The 15,522-nt window shown below is 46.8% G+C and overlaps 1 protein-coding gene and 1 long non-coding RNA gene across 4 annotated transcripts in view; one reads left to right on the plus strand and one right to left on the minus strand.

The window, feature by feature from the left end:
- LOC148521930 (uncharacterized) overlaps positions 1 to 15,522 on the plus strand; it is a 110,371-nt gene that overhangs the window by 82,828 nt on the left and 12,021 nt on the right. For both annotated transcript variants that reach the window (XR_015878779.1, XR_015878780.1), the window contains exons 4-5: positions 2,654 to 2,768; positions 11,640 to 11,730. This is a non-coding gene — a long non-coding RNA (uncharacterized LOC148521930). The remainder of the gene's footprint in view (positions 1 to 2,653; positions 2,769 to 11,639; positions 11,731 to 15,522) is intronic.
- The window catches only part of GRM1 (glutamate metabotropic receptor 1), a 485,954-nt gene that overhangs the window by 70,198 nt on the left and 400,234 nt on the right, over positions 1 to 15,522 (minus strand). The window lies entirely within an intron of this gene.

A 15,522-nucleotide genomic window follows, 5' to 3' on the forward strand; every position in this document is an offset into this window, starting at 1 on the left:
GATGATCTTTGCAGACATTAGCATATTTTTGCTGTTGCATTGCGAGCGAAATGGCAGCTGCGATCACATTAGCATCTGTTTCTGAATCAGGCCCAGAATCCGCAGGCAATGCCAATGTTCATGTACAGTAGTTGAACGAGTATTCACAACTGCACATGCGTGAAAAATTCTGAAATCTCTGCATGCGTTATCATGAGTGTTTGCACAAAGGTGCTTTGTAATTGGGACAGATGATATCAGAAGTGCAGTGGAAAAGTGATGAGAGATGGCCAGTGACTGGAAGGTGTCTACTAGTGCACGCAGAAATGGTCTGTTCAGTGCAGTGGCGCAACTAGGGCAGGGCGAGCGGGGTGTGTGCCCTGGGCGCTGTTGGACCGGCGGGGCACCGCCGGCCACGGTACCGGCCCGCCCGCCCTAGTTAGCCACCAGTGTAGCGCCGACCGCAATGAGTGCGGTCAGAGCTACACATTTACACAGGACCGGCGCTAGGCTTCCAGCACCGGTCCTGTGCTTCACACCTGAGCCTGTTCCCTTCCCCTGAGCGCTTGCCCAATAGCGCTAGGAGGCGGGCTCAGGCTGTGCATAACACACGCATCACCGCCAGCGCTGGCAGCGATGCGTGTGTTAAACAGCAGCCAATGAGAGTCAGACAGACTCTCATTGACTGCTGCAGCACCCACTGCAAGAGCCGGACTTCCGTCCGGCTCCTGCAGTGGGTAATGGGACTGACGTCATGACGTCTGTCCCATAATGCTGAGCACGCCAGCCCGGGCGGACTGGTGGGCGGGAGCGCCGTCGCGGACAGGAGCAGGAGCAGGGATTCAGGTAAGTATATTTTTATATATATATATATATATATATATTTTTTTTAACCTATCTGCACAACGGGGTAGGGGGGTGGCTACTACTGGGGGGACCTCTACTGGGGGAGGGGTGGCTACTACTGGGGGCGCCATTGGGAGGACCTCTACTGGGGGCTACTACTGGGGGCACTTAATCAGGAGGGGGAACCTCTACTGGGGACAACTACTTGGGGGGGAACTACCACTGGGGGCATTATAAAAGGGGCCTACTACTAGAAGCACTGCACTCGGGGGACCACTACTGGGGGCAATAATAGGAAGGGCCACTACAGGGGGCACTGGATAGGGGGGATCACTACAGGGTGCCTGCATAAGGGGACCACTACTGGGAAAACTGCATGGGGGGGACTACTGCTGGGGGCACTATATAAAGGGCACTGCATAGGGGGGGACTACTACTGGGGGCACCATATAAAGGGCACTGCATAAGGGGATACTGCTACTGGGCGCACTGCATTGTGGGGACTGCTACTGGGGTCACTGCATAAGGGGGAACACTACGTGGGGCACTGCATTTGGGGGGGCCACTACTGGGGGTACTGAGTAAGGGGAACTAATTGGGGGCTGTATAAGGGGGACCACTACTGGGAATACTGTATAAGGGGCACTACTATGGGCCTGCATAAGAGGGACCACAACTGCATACTGGGGGTACTGTATAAGGGGTACTACTGGGGTTAAGGTGATTATGGATAGGAATGCTCAGTTTGAAAATAAAGGGGTGTGTCATGTTGACACACCGCATTTTTAAGTGACCACGCCCATTTTTTTGACGCGCGCGCCTTAGGCGCGCGCACATAGGGGCGATAGGGCTCCCTTTTCAAATTTGCCCTGGGCTCCAAATACCCTAGTTACACCACTGGTTTAGTGGGTCTATTATAGGAGACGCACAGCCGCAAGCATAGGAGGCTGTGGTCAGACAGAGACACTGCACCTAGCATAGGGCTGGTGCAATTGTTAATAGTACACCAATGGTGGCATACAAGGATGCACCAATCTGTATTATACGGAGGGGTGCTAAAAGTGGGCGCCTCAGTCCTTGCACACTTGGCTGCATTAATGTACACAAGGGAAGGAGTTTGTAGACTATTTGCATAAAGTCGCAGACAGATGACCACCAATAGACATTGTTGCGTGCGCTTTTGCATGTGTCTCAGAATCAGCCCCTATGGCTCCAGTGCAATTGCGGCCATCATTCCCAGGCAGCTGAGATGGAAACTCATGAGTGCTTTTTGCTGGGTGATTAATCTCTTTGGGAAAAGTCTGCACCTCGCTTGAAAAATGTTTCTACAGATGTGCCCTCATGCACCATACCGCTATATGCCATACAGTGTGAGACCTCTGATGTGACGGAGATGCTCTGAGAGTATATTTCTTTTCATTTTGCATCTTATTTGCATTGCTTCACAGCCACAGCAAAAAAACACTCTGTGTACTAGAGACTTTAACCTCAAAGAAGGTCCAAAGACGCAGATGAAGCACAATGGAATGGCTTGAGGAAAAGCCATGGCCGCTTGCATTGGAGACCTTTAAACACAGATTCAGATTCAGTCGCACACAGATATACAAATTGATCAGTACAAGCTAGCAATGTCGTTTTATCACTCCCAGTTATTTTATCTATGCAAATAAGATGCAAATTTTGAGTGAAACATATGTTTTGTGCGGTCGAATCGCCCTGGACCTGGCTTGCCGTGACGGGCTATTTGGCGCGACTGAAGCCACAGTGTAAAAGGACACAACTGTATTTACCGGGTTTTGATCTTAGTTTCTCAACTTCTCTGCCCTAGACAATCCACTCTGCCTGCTCCCACCTAAAGGATTCATTGAATATAAGAACCTTGAGCTGAACTTGACCTCTGCCTCCTGACTACATACTCTGCCTGATCCAAAAACAAATTACAGGTGAGTAACACCTTTTATTGTAATATTATCCTGGTTGCTCGCTGTCATTACCAACGGCGGCTCTTAGCCTTATAACTGAAGGGGGCTGCCACTACTCCTCTATTCAGTGATGTGACCAGTCACATGATTGCCGCCAGCATGTGCGAATGCTCTGGGGACTGCTTCTCCCGGGAAGCACAGTAGGCAGGCAAATGGAGCAATGGGAGTGGCTTCACATAGAAAGATATCTTGCAATGTGAAGCCACTGAGTGCAGTTAACGCCACCTACACACTGGGGGTGGCTTACTGGGGTGAGTGGGGGATTTTATTGGGGGTAAAATTTGCCACTGGTCATTATTATATTTCTGAAAATCTTTGCCATGTGGGTCTAATCAGTGACTTCTAAGTTCTATATACATATAGTTTGTGATGGAATCACCAAGCCCTAAATAATAGGATCCTGCAGAGGTTCAGGTCTAGGGGACAGAACCTACCCTTAGCCAGGTTATTCAAGCTTTACAAATGCAGCTTACTGATAAGCATGTTAGAAATACAGGCTGCATGTGCACATTAACCTCTGGCAGCTGCATGACCAGAACAAGTAGAACCAATGATCCAATTACCTGAAAGGTTTGATGGAAACTGGGTCCAGTACAGACAATTCATGGCTCAATGTAACTGGGGTTTTGCACACGTCATAATAATGCATTAAAAGTAGGATTAATACTAACTTTTCTGAAAAGTTTAGCTCTAGCATGTGCCAAATTATTCCTGGAGACACAGGGTCATATAAATAATTCTTATACCTTGTTCATGCATGCATTTGCTAATGCCTTTGATGATCCCCATAGAGTCGCTACAGCAGAATCCAAATGTATAAGCCTGCATTGGGGAGCTTGCACAGTCTTGGAATATGCCATTGATTATAGATGATGGATGGACAGATTGGAATATAGCAGCCAAGTGGCATCAACTGAGAATGGGGTTAATATATCAAATATGTACTGGCCCATATAGATCCACCTCTAGGTTTAGATGAATTAATTCACCAATGTATAGCCAGCCATTAATTCCCGCCTAACAGAATACAGAAAGGAGAGACAAATAATTGTCTCTTCAAGTGAATCATATTCTGTAACCATTAAATTCCTGGTACAGAACCTACACAAGTCTATGATGCTTGTTATTTTACAAGAGCATCAGTGGTGCAGTTAGATGAATCTATGTTTATACTGACAGACTGCACTCTAAAAGGTGCCCACACACTAGGCTATATTTTTACACGATCAGCCCGATTCTGACGCATCGGGACAACAGATCGTGTAAAATATGTCCTAATCGCGAGTGGACACTCACGATTACGATGCCGATCATCATACATCACATCTTCAGATCTTGCCTGCTGCAGGCAAGATTTGCCAATCTCGGACCCGATGTGGTGCGGCTCGTACGTGTGTTTGTACTCATGATCCAATGCACGATCTATCGTCCCTTCGTCACTTGACTGACATACCCCTGTACACGCCCAGTCTCCATTTTGTGCAGCATCGTGACTTCAAGGAGACGGACGTGATTCTGCACACCTGATCATGGAAGCTGGAATTTGGTGAGTATATTTGTACATAGGGGTGTGCACCGGCCACTTTTCATGTTTTGGTTTTGGATCTGAATCTTTCTTCCTGTTTTGGATCTGGATTGATTTTGACAAAACCACCCTTCCGTGGTTTGGGTTCTGGGTTTTGTGTTTTGGATCTGTATTTTTTATTTGTAAAAAAGCATAAAAACAGCAAAAATCACAGAATTTGTGGGGTTTTCTGCCCCTATGCTATTATTAACCTCAATAACATTAATTTCCACTCATTTCCAGTCTATTCCTCACACCTCACAATATTGTTTTTAGTCCAAAAGGTTGCACCGAGGTAGCTGGATGACTATGCTATGTGACACAAGTGGGCGGCACAAACACGTGGCCCATCTAGAAGTGACACTGCAGTTGCAGACAGGATGGAAGTTTGAAAAACTAGGCCCCAAACAGTACATAATGCAAAGAAAAAAAAGAGTTGCAAGATGGAATTGTCCTTGAGACCTCCCACCCACCCTTATGTTGTATAAACAGGACATGCACACTTTAACAAACCAATCACTTCAGCGCGAGGGGCTGCCACATGACTGTGGCTGAAATGATTGGTTCGTTTGGGCCCCCACAAAACAAGCTGGCAATTAATCTGTCCCTGCACAAACTGGCTCTACAGAGGCAAGATGTCGTCCTCATCCTCCTCATCCACCGATTCCTCACCATCTTCAGTGCTGTGTACATCCTCATCCTCACAGAGTATTAATTCATCCCCACTGGAATCCGCCACCACAGGTCCCTCTGTATTTTATGGAGGATGGTCTCCCTGGAAGAATTGATAATTCATTTTGATGAACATCATCTTCTCCACATTTTGTGGAAACAACCTCCTACGCCTTTCACTGACAAGCTTCCCGGCTGCACTAAACACTCTTTCGGAGTACACACTGGAGGGGGGGCAACCCAGGTAAAATAGAGCCAGTTTGTACAGGGGCCTCCAAATTGCCTCTTTTTCCTGCCAGTACAGGTACGGACTGTCTGACATGCCTACTTGGATGCTGTCACTGATGTAATCCTCTACCATTCTGTCAATGGTGACAGTATCATATGCAGTGACAGTTAACATGTATGAAATTGTTGCCAGGTCCTTCAGTCCAGACCAGATGTCCAAACTTGGTCCTGCCTGCTCTGCATCACCACCAGCAGGTTGCTTAAGATACCTAAGTTGTTTCCTGGCAGCCCCAGTTGCGTGAAAAAATGAATAAGGAGCTGTTGACGTGTCACGTTCCACTTCAGCTGACAGTGTTTTCAAAAGCAGGTCTTTGCACCTCTGCAGGCTTGTGTCGGCCAGAAAGAGAGACACCACATAGGCTATAAACCTAGGATCGAGCACGGTGGATAAAATGTAGTGGTCTGATTTCAACAGATTGACCACCCTCGAATCCTGGCAAAGTGAATGAAGGGCTTCATCCACAAGTCCCACATGCCGAGCGGAATCGCTCCATCTTGGCTCCTCCTTCACTTTCTCCAGCTGCTTCTGCAAAAGCCTGATGAGGGGAATGACCTGACTCAAGCTGGCAGTGTCTGAACTGACTTCACATGTGGCAAGTTCGAAGGGCTGGAGAACCTTGCACAACACGGAAATCATTCTCCACTGCGCTTGAGTCAGGTGCATACCCCCTCCTTTGCCTATGTCATAGGTGGATGTATAGGCTTGAATGGCCTTTAGCTGCTCCTCCATCCTCTGAAGCATATAGAGGGTTGAGTTCTACCACATCACAACCTCTTGCTTCAGGTGATAGCAGGGCAGGTTCAAGTGTGTTTGCTCATGCACTAGCCTTCGGCACGCAGTCGCTGAATGGCAAATGTGGGCAGAAATTTTCCGGGCCACCCAAAGCATCTCCTGCATGTCCTTGTTGTGTTTCAGAGAATTCTGCACCACCCAATTTATTGTGTGAGGAAAACATGGGACGTGCTGGAATTTGCCCAAGTCTAATGCCCGCACAATATTGGTGGCGTTGTCAGATATCACAAATCCCCAGGAGAGTCTAAGTGGGGTAAGCCACTGGGCAATGATTTCCCTCAGTTTCCCTAAGAGGTTGTTGGTGGTGTGCCTCTTACTGAAACCGGTGATACACAGCGTAGCCTGCCTTGGAACAAGCTGGCGTTTCTGAGCTGCTGCTACTGACTGGTGACGCTGCTGTTGTTGCTGTGTAATGTGATACATCTATCCAGTGGGCTGTCACAGTCATATAGTCCTTAGTCTGCCCTGTTCCACTTGTCCACATGTCCATGGTTAAGTGGACATTGGGTACAACCGTGTTATTTAGGACACTGAGTACACTTTTTCTGACGTCTCTGTACATTCTTGGTATCGCCTGCCTAGTGAAGTGGAATATAGACGGGATTTGGCACCGGGGGCAAACTACCTCCATCAATTGTCTAAATCCCACTGCACTAATGGCAGATACCGGATGCACGTCTAACACCAACATAGCAGTCAAGGCCTCAGTTATTCGCTTTGCTTCAGGATGACTGCTGTCGTACTTCATCCTCCTCGCTAAGGACTGTTTGAGGGTCAATTGTTTAGTAAAAAAGCTAGTGGTGCTCCTACTTCCTCTCTGGGATGATGAACGACTCCCAGCAGCAACTGCAGCAGCGGCAGCAGTAGGTGTAGCAATGCAGGATCCTCCGGAGGAATCCCGGATAGAGGAGTCAGTCATGCCAGTGACGTGGCCTGCAGGACTACTTCCGATCCTGACTAAGGAGGATATTGATGAAGAGGGAGTTGACGGTGTGGTTTGCAGGCGCTTGGATACAACAGGACAACAGGATTTAGGTATCCCTGAACTGCTTACGGTCTTAGCCAAAATTTCGGAACTTGAGAGTAACTTTTTATGAACGCGTTACAGGTGGAGTATAAGGGAGGATGTTCCTAGGTGGTTAACGTCCCTACCCCTACTTATTTCACCTTTACATATGGTACATATGGCAAGACAGTTGTTGTCCGGATTAGGATAGAAATATTGCCAGACCAAAGAGGTGGAATGTTTGGTCTTCTGCCCAGGCATGACCGTGATGGGTTTTTTCTTCCCACGGACAACAACTGTCTCCCCTGGAGCCTGATTTAAACAAACCACATCACCATCAGAATCCTCCTCGTCAACTTCCTCCTCAGCGCCAGCTACACCAAAATCCTCATCCTGTTGTACTTCAACAGTGACATCTTCAATTTGAATATCAGCAACTGGGCTGTGAGTGCTCCTTCCAGCACTTGCAGAAGGCGTGCAAATGGTGGAAAGAGCCACCTCTTCCCGTCCAGTGTTGGGAAGGTCAGGCATCGCAACCGCTGCCACACTTGGACTCTCCTTGGGGATTTGTGATATCTTCTTAGAACGCACAGTTCTTTGCTGTGCTTTTGCCAGCTTAACTCGTTTGATTTTTGTAGCGGGAGGAGGGCTTCCATCGTCATGTGAAGCTGAACCACTAGTCATGTACATAGGGAAAGACCTTGGCCGTTCCGTGCCACTCTGTGTCGTAAATGGCATATTGGCAAGTTTACGTTTCTCCTCAGATGATTTAAATGTTTTTTTTAAGGTAATTTTCCTGAACTTTGTCATTTGGAATCTTATATGCCCTCTACTATGACATTGGGCATTGGCCTTGGCAAACGACGTCGATGGCATTTTATCATCTGTGTCATGACTAGTGGCAGCAGCTTCAGCACTAGGAGGAAGTGGTTCTTGATCTTTCCCTATTTTATTTTTATCGGACAAATTTTTGTCCTCCATTTATGTTATAATGATATATACATGCGGCTAAGGCGCACACAAATACAGAAAAGAAGAATGTTTTATTTGTTTTGGAGTGCACTTTGGGGGTTGCACCACCATTTTACAGACGAGCCAGCCGGCCCTTTACTTATGACACAGGCGCACGCTTGGCGCTGCTACTTTGTTGATGCACGTGCGGCTACTGCTCACACAATTCACAACACAGAAAAGAAGAATTTTTAATTTTTTTTGGAGCGCACTTTGGGGGTTACACCACCCTTTAACAGAAGCGCCAGCTGGCCCTTTACTTATGACACAGGCGCACGCTTGGCACTGCTCCTTTGTTAATGCACGTGCAGCCACAGTGCACACAATTTACAAACACAGAAAAAAATGAATTTTTTTTTTGGAGTGCACTTTGGGGGTTGCAGTACCCTTTAACAGACGAGCCAGCCAGCACTTGATTTATGACACAGGCGCACGCTTGGCGCTACTTTGTTGATGCACGTGCATCTACAGTGCACAGAAAAGAAGAATCTCTTATTTTTTTATAGTGCACTTTTGGGGTTACAGCTCCCTTTAACGGACAAGCCAGCTGGCCCTTGATGTATGACACAGGCACACGCTTGGCGCTAATTTGTTGATGCACGTGCGGCTACAGGGCACACAATTCACAAACACAAAATTTTTTTTTTTGGAGTGCACTTTGGGGGTTACACCACCCTTTAACAGATGAGCCAGCCGGCCCTTGATTTATGACACAGGCACATGCTTGGTGCTACTTTGTTGATGCACGTGCAGCTACAGGGCACACAATTCACAAACACAGAAATTTTTTTTGGAGTGCACTTTGGGGGTAACACCACCCTTTAACAGAAGAGCCAGCCGGCCCTTGATTTATGACACAGGGGCACGCTTGGCGCTACTTTGTTGATGCACGTGCAGCTACAGCGCACATAATTCAGCAAACACAGTAAAAAATAATTGTTTTTTTTGCACTTGGGGGGGAGCACCCCTGATGGACAGATCACCCCCATAGACAACACTACAGCACCCCTTTAGGACTACAGCCTTTATGGGACACTGCACAACACAGCCCAGCCAGCCCCTATAGACTTTGGATTGGGCACAGCCCCTATGGACAACTGACTGCACAACACAGCCCAGCCAGCCCCTATGGACTTTGGAGTGGACACAGCCCCTATGGACAACAGCAGCATAGCACAACACAGCCCAACCATCCCTAACTCCCACCCTTCCTCTTCACTGTCCACAGTCGAAGTGAAAAATGGCGCCAATGCGGGGACCTTTTATAGAATCCAAAACCCGCAGCGGGATGATGACATTTTGCCTTGATTTCAGATCTGAGTCAGGCTCGAGTTTTCCCGACTCGGATCGGGGGGTTCGGATTCCATAAATCTGAACCCGCTCATCCCTATTTGTACAGAGCATCAATGTATATGCAGACCCTGTCCACCAATGAATATGTGACCCACTGGCCACCAATGTGACCCACCCACTCAGCACCTATATGTGCTTAATGCATCGCCCATCCACCCACTCAGCTCCTATATGTGTTTAATGCATCGCCCACCCACCCACTCAGCACCTGTATGTGTTTAATGCATCGCCCAGCCAAGTCCAAGTGGTTCGGCCCAGGCTGGTTTGGTAAGTAGAGTGCATACACACCATGTTTATTTTATTAATATTTATCTGAGACAGTCCTCCTGCCATAGCAATGCTCCTGAGCCATTAAAATAGGCCAGATACTCCTCTCTCACCTGTTTGACCCATGCAGTGCCTGTTGATTGCATTGTTGGTGCTGCCAACGATGAAATCTGGCCAATTACCTCCAGAAGGTCTGGATCTTCTGGTATAGCTGAGCCTGATGCCCCTTGTAGGGTGGTTTTGTGGCGTAAAAAGTTATGGAGAACACAGCATGCCATCACAACCCAATCTATCTTCTCCACACGCAGGTTTATGCTGGTGTGTAAAATGCGGAACCGGTTACTGAGTATCCCAAAGGTATTTTCCACAATCCTGCGTGCCCGAGAAAACTTATAGTTGTATATTCGCTTTTCAGATGTCTCCTCCACTGATGGCAAGTAGAGAATTTTGGAGGTGAGCCTCTCATAGAATGCCGTCTGCTTGAATGACCCACCATCCGAAGCACGGCGATTCTTGCCAACATCTACAAAAGCAAACTGATAGTTGGCATTCAGCACCGCCATGAGAACAATACTGAAGTAGCCCTTGTAGTTAAAATACTGTGATCCGCTGTTGGCGGGTGGGTTGACGCAGATATGTTTGCCATCAATTGCTCTCCGGCGGTTAGGGAAATTCCATCGCCGTTCAAAGTCATCGGCTATGGTTTTCCACCCCTCAACTGTATTAGGAAACTATGGAAAAATGAAAACAAAAACAAATGTTAAAACATGAAAAAAAAATTTTCTTTTTTCTTTCAATACAAACTCCAACACAAGAACTAGATGTGGGGTCTACGCCCGATTTAAGCTGCATTGCAGACAGTTAGGGGGATGTGTGTTTATCCCAATGCACACCACCAACCACAACACCCCCAGCACCTACCCAGCAAAAAATAAAACGTCCTGTGAAAAAGACCCAAAGCAAAGACCATGTGGACACATTTCTGCAACAAGCAGAAGAGCTGATAAGAAGGCCCCCAGATCGTCTTGATAATTTTACCACTCATATTAACAGCACCATGTGGAAGATGAGTAATGAAACGCAAACTCAATTCCAGCGGCTCGTGTATGAGTTGCCCTTCAGGGCGTTGGGTAACAACCTATACCCAGCTACCTATATTGCTGACTCTGTACCCTTCCCACCTACCCCAACTGCCTCTGAGCTGCCTCCATCCCAGGTGCAGCCTACTCCACCATCCGCTAACCCTCCCACCAAAAGACAGGCTATATATAGTGCCCTTTTAGAGGCGGATGATGACAATACAGGGTTTTACCAAATGTAAACTTTGATTTTTGTTGTTGTTGCGTGTATTATCCACAAATTTGAACACTCCCAATACTTGCCCTATGGTATACGGTGGTGATTATGCTGATTGGACACGGTCAATACCCACATGGCGCAAGGACAGACTGTTGAAAACCGAGCCCACAATATGTCTTTGCGCCATGTGTGTATTGGCCTATTCAATCCGGCATCTGACCCACCATATATCATAGAACAGGCTAGGTATTGGGACTGTTAAAATATGGGGATAATGCCGTTTTTACATTATAAATGCTTTTTCATTTTAAATGCACATAGTGGCTTTCTTCAAAACCACAATTGCTATGTTATGTATTCCATGTTTGGAATGGCAATGTTTATACTGCTGTCATAAAGACAGTTTTATCGCCTGCAGCCATAATGGCTGAAATTTTTACCCAGTTTTACACTGTTTATACAGTCCTTTTCTAAATTTGCAAAAAAGAAGAAAAGTTTTTTTTTCTATCACAAGAAACAAATGTGTAGTGTTGTTTTTCCTTACTTTGCAAAACTGATACTGCAACACTTTCACTTTAGCCTTGCAGGTCTCTGGAATGATGACGCCCAAAGCCTGAGGGGATATGAGGGTCCCAAACTTCAGATCTTCCAGTGACCGTCCTGTAGCCAGGTACCTCAGGGTAGCCACCAGCCTCTCCTCAGTAGGGATAGCCCTCCGCAGCCTTGTATCCTGCTTCGGGATTAACGGGGTCACCAGACACAGCAACTCCAGGAATGTGGCGTCATCCATGCGCAGATAGTTGTGATAGTCATCTGGATTGGTCTCCCGAATCTCCATCAGCAGGGACATGTGAGAGTGACTCTCCCTCTGCAGCAGCCACTCCTTGGTCCAGCATGCTCTCCTCCTATGCTGGGCCCTCTCCTTCATCACCTTCAACCCAGCATAAGCAACAATCACTCTATACCGATAGGGATCCATCAGCACAGAATACAGGATAGAATAGATAGAATGCAGCAAAGAAAACACTTTGTTGAGCAAAGCAAAACAAAGTACAGTATAGCACAATAGCAATGTACAGCGTTCAGCAGGTATACACAAAGCCTCACTAGTCACAGAGCAGAAGTGCACTGACCTAAAATGGCGCCTGCATTATATAATCCTGACTTAAGCCCGTCCATTATTTTAATTTTTGTGCAATCTGACCATTCATCGTGGTGTGCACACGATTTATCGTGTATGATCTCACGGTTTCGTCATCGGAAACGATGCACGATAGATCGTAAGATCATGTGACAATTTGGTGAGTTTTTGCACAAATTTGGGTCCACGACTGCCGGGGAGAGTTCAAGGGAAATCGGACACGATATAGTATCGTCACCAGATCTCCCTAGTGTGTGGGCACCTTAAGAAGGAAGGGAAAAAGTTGTCTGGAAATGCTAGGACCCCAACTCCATGAACACGGAAGAATGGGGTCAAAGCAGACATTTTCCCTCTTAATATCAACTTTCCCAAACCTGTTATAAATTTACCACACTGCTCTATCCTTACCACTTACAGTATGCTATAAAGACATTAAATTATCCACAGTTGTTCTTATTGATTCAGAATCTATGGGAAACTACTGTATGCTGATAGAAACTTAGTGAGTAAATATTCAGTACCAATAGTGGATAAAGAGACTTGTATTGTTCTTGAAACCATTGATGGCTCTTCAATTATTTCAGGCCCAGTCAAGCAGAAAACCACATTTTTTTATATGTCAAAACAATCAAAGATAAATTTAAAAAGATTAGGGTAAAGCTTCTAAATATGAAAAGTGGTGGTGTTGCCCACAGCAACCAATCAGATCCTAGCTTTCATTTCTCTATTGCATCCTATAAAATGATAGGCAGATTGGTTTCTATGGGCAACACCACCATTATTAATTTTTAGAAGCTTTAGTAAATCTGCACCATTGTCTTAGGTGTACAATACACACTCAGAAATCTCCCGTAGTCTTTGGAAGCAGGGTTAAAAAAGCAAAACCCTGAATTAATTGGAGGACCCAAGAACTTTAGTATGTTTTATATCAACAAGACTTGTGTCTGCTCAGGGCCCGATTCAGACCCGCTTGTGAGCCCACAGCGCTCGCAAGTGTGTTGATGGTCCCCCACTGCGCATGCGCACGCCGGAGCTGGCTCCAGCGTGCGCATGCGTGAGACCCGGCCAGAGACAGGTGCTCCGTCGCTATGGGTCTCGCACCAAAGCGGGGCAGCTGTCGATTGTGATTGACAGCTTGCCCCGTTTTTCAGGCGGGCAGGGGGGGTGGCTGGCCAAATGGAGGCGTTCCCGAAGGAATGCCTGCCGTTTGGGGGCAGTCCCACTGACATCAGGAGTGATGTCAGTGGGTGAGCTTCCTGCTCTATTAGAGCCAAAAGCTCACTGGGGCTTGCGGGAATGTGACCCTACCACAAGGGTCTCGTCGCAAGCCCCGATGGTCGTGATGGTCATGACCGTTGCGATCATCCCCTGGCCGCTCGCTAAAGCTGTGGGTGGTCACCCACAGCTTAGCGAGTGGCCAGGAGGCCATCTTTAAAAAAAACAGGGACGCCCTGATTCAGAGCGAGCGCTCTCAAAGAGTGTCTGGCTCTGAATCAGGCCCTCAGTTCTTAGTTTTCCACCTCAATGTCCTCTAATTAATTTGTCACGATGTTATGAAGACTTTGTTGATGTTTTTGACAGAAGACAAGCAGAAAATTGACCACCACATAGGATTTAAGACTGCCCAATTGATATCCTCCCGGCAACACTAATTTCTTTTGGCCAAAAATACTACCAGGTAGAACCAAAATTAAAAAACGTTGAATGAGTATACAGATGACAAGTTAGCCCATGGTTTCATCCATCTTTCAACTTCTTTTGCATTTGTTAGCAAGGCTGCATGTGTGTATTCCAATGTGCACACAATTCTGTGAATTATCAGCTCTACCATTTTGTGACAGCAATCTCACTCTGTGAGAGTGCTGAATCTGCAGTTAACCACAGGATATGATGGCATACCATATCTGTATTGCGCAAGGAAATCGTCCATTAAGGTGACAGCCTTAATGATAGGAATTTCATTGTTTTTTTAAGTTTGAGTGGCAGAAATTCAGTAGGTTTTGTGAAATTTCTGATCATGTCTAAGAAGCCATAGTGGGACATGTGAAACCATACATTTTCTTTGTCTATGGAATTTCATTTTTTTTATAATTTATTAACCATCAGGGATGGGAGGAGCAAACTGGGCCACCTGCAGAGGAGAATGGATCAGTGAGATCCGTGATGCAGGCATCTGTGTAAAAAAATTATTCAGAGGCACGCACGTGTGCAATGCATCTGGGATAAAAAATAATTAAATAAGACACAGATTAATGGACAGATCAGTGAGATCCGTCCATGCATCTGTGTTAAAAAAAATGAAAACAAGTGAAAAATGTAAAAAAAAATGGCATGTGCCCCCCCAAAAGCACAATCAGCCCCAGGCTTTTCACAGCTGGTCCTGGTTGAAAATACAGGGGACAAACGACATAGGGTTCCCCTGTATTTAGTACAACCAGCACTGGGCTCAGCTGAGCCGGTCCTAGTTTTGGAAATACAGTGTACAAAAAGCATTGGGGTCCCCTTAACCAGCACTGGACCCTTTCTAGCGGGAGAGTACTGCCACAGCCAGAGGAACCTTTTCACCAGCTCCCACAGACAAAGCATTACCACTCATTACCAGTCAACCCAAGCCGGCTATCCCTGGTTAGGTGGGGACCCCTCCAATAAAGAGGTCCCCCTCTCCAATGCACCCCAGGGCGGTGGGTGCAGGGTTGATTGTATATAAATGTGGTGCAAATGAGAGAGTTAAAATATTGTCTTGCAGTAGTACTACAGGTCCCAGCAAGCCTCCCCTGCATGCTGGTACTTGGAGAACCACAAGTACCAGCAAGCAGGGCATTAAGGGTCCGCTGGTACTTATACTACCCCTGTAAAAGAAATATTAAAATAAAAACAACACCAATTGTTTTAATAATTTATTTTCTGTAACTTCACCCCAGGGCTTCCAGAGTCTACTCCTGGCAGGCACCAAACCTGCCAGGGCTTCCAGCGTTTTCGCCTGGTAGGCACCAACCCACCAAGGCATCCAGTGTCTTCGCCTTAGGGGTTGCAGCCAATTAGCTCTTTTGCGAGGCTGCCACCTCCCCAGGGCTTCCGAAGTCTTCGTCTGTGGGCACTAACCTGCCAGGGCTTCCGGTGTCTTCACCTTTTGGGCACAAACCCGCTAGGGCTTCTGGTGTCTTCACCTGGGGGGTTGCAGCCAATTAGCTCTTTTGCGAGGCTGCCACCTCCACAGGGCTTCTGTTGTCCTCTTCACCTAGTAGACGACAGCCTTTGAGCTCTTTTTATGGCTGCCGCCCACTAGGACTTCCGGCAACTTCTTTTTATATAAACCAGCAA

The sequence above is a fragment of the Taudactylus pleione genome, unplaced genomic scaffold (genome assembly GCF_031769625.1).
Source record: "Taudactylus pleione unplaced genomic scaffold, aTauple2 ptg000154l, whole genome shotgun sequence".
In the NCBI taxonomy this organism is placed as follows: Eukaryota; Metazoa; Chordata; class Amphibia; order Anura; family Myobatrachidae; genus Taudactylus; species Taudactylus pleione.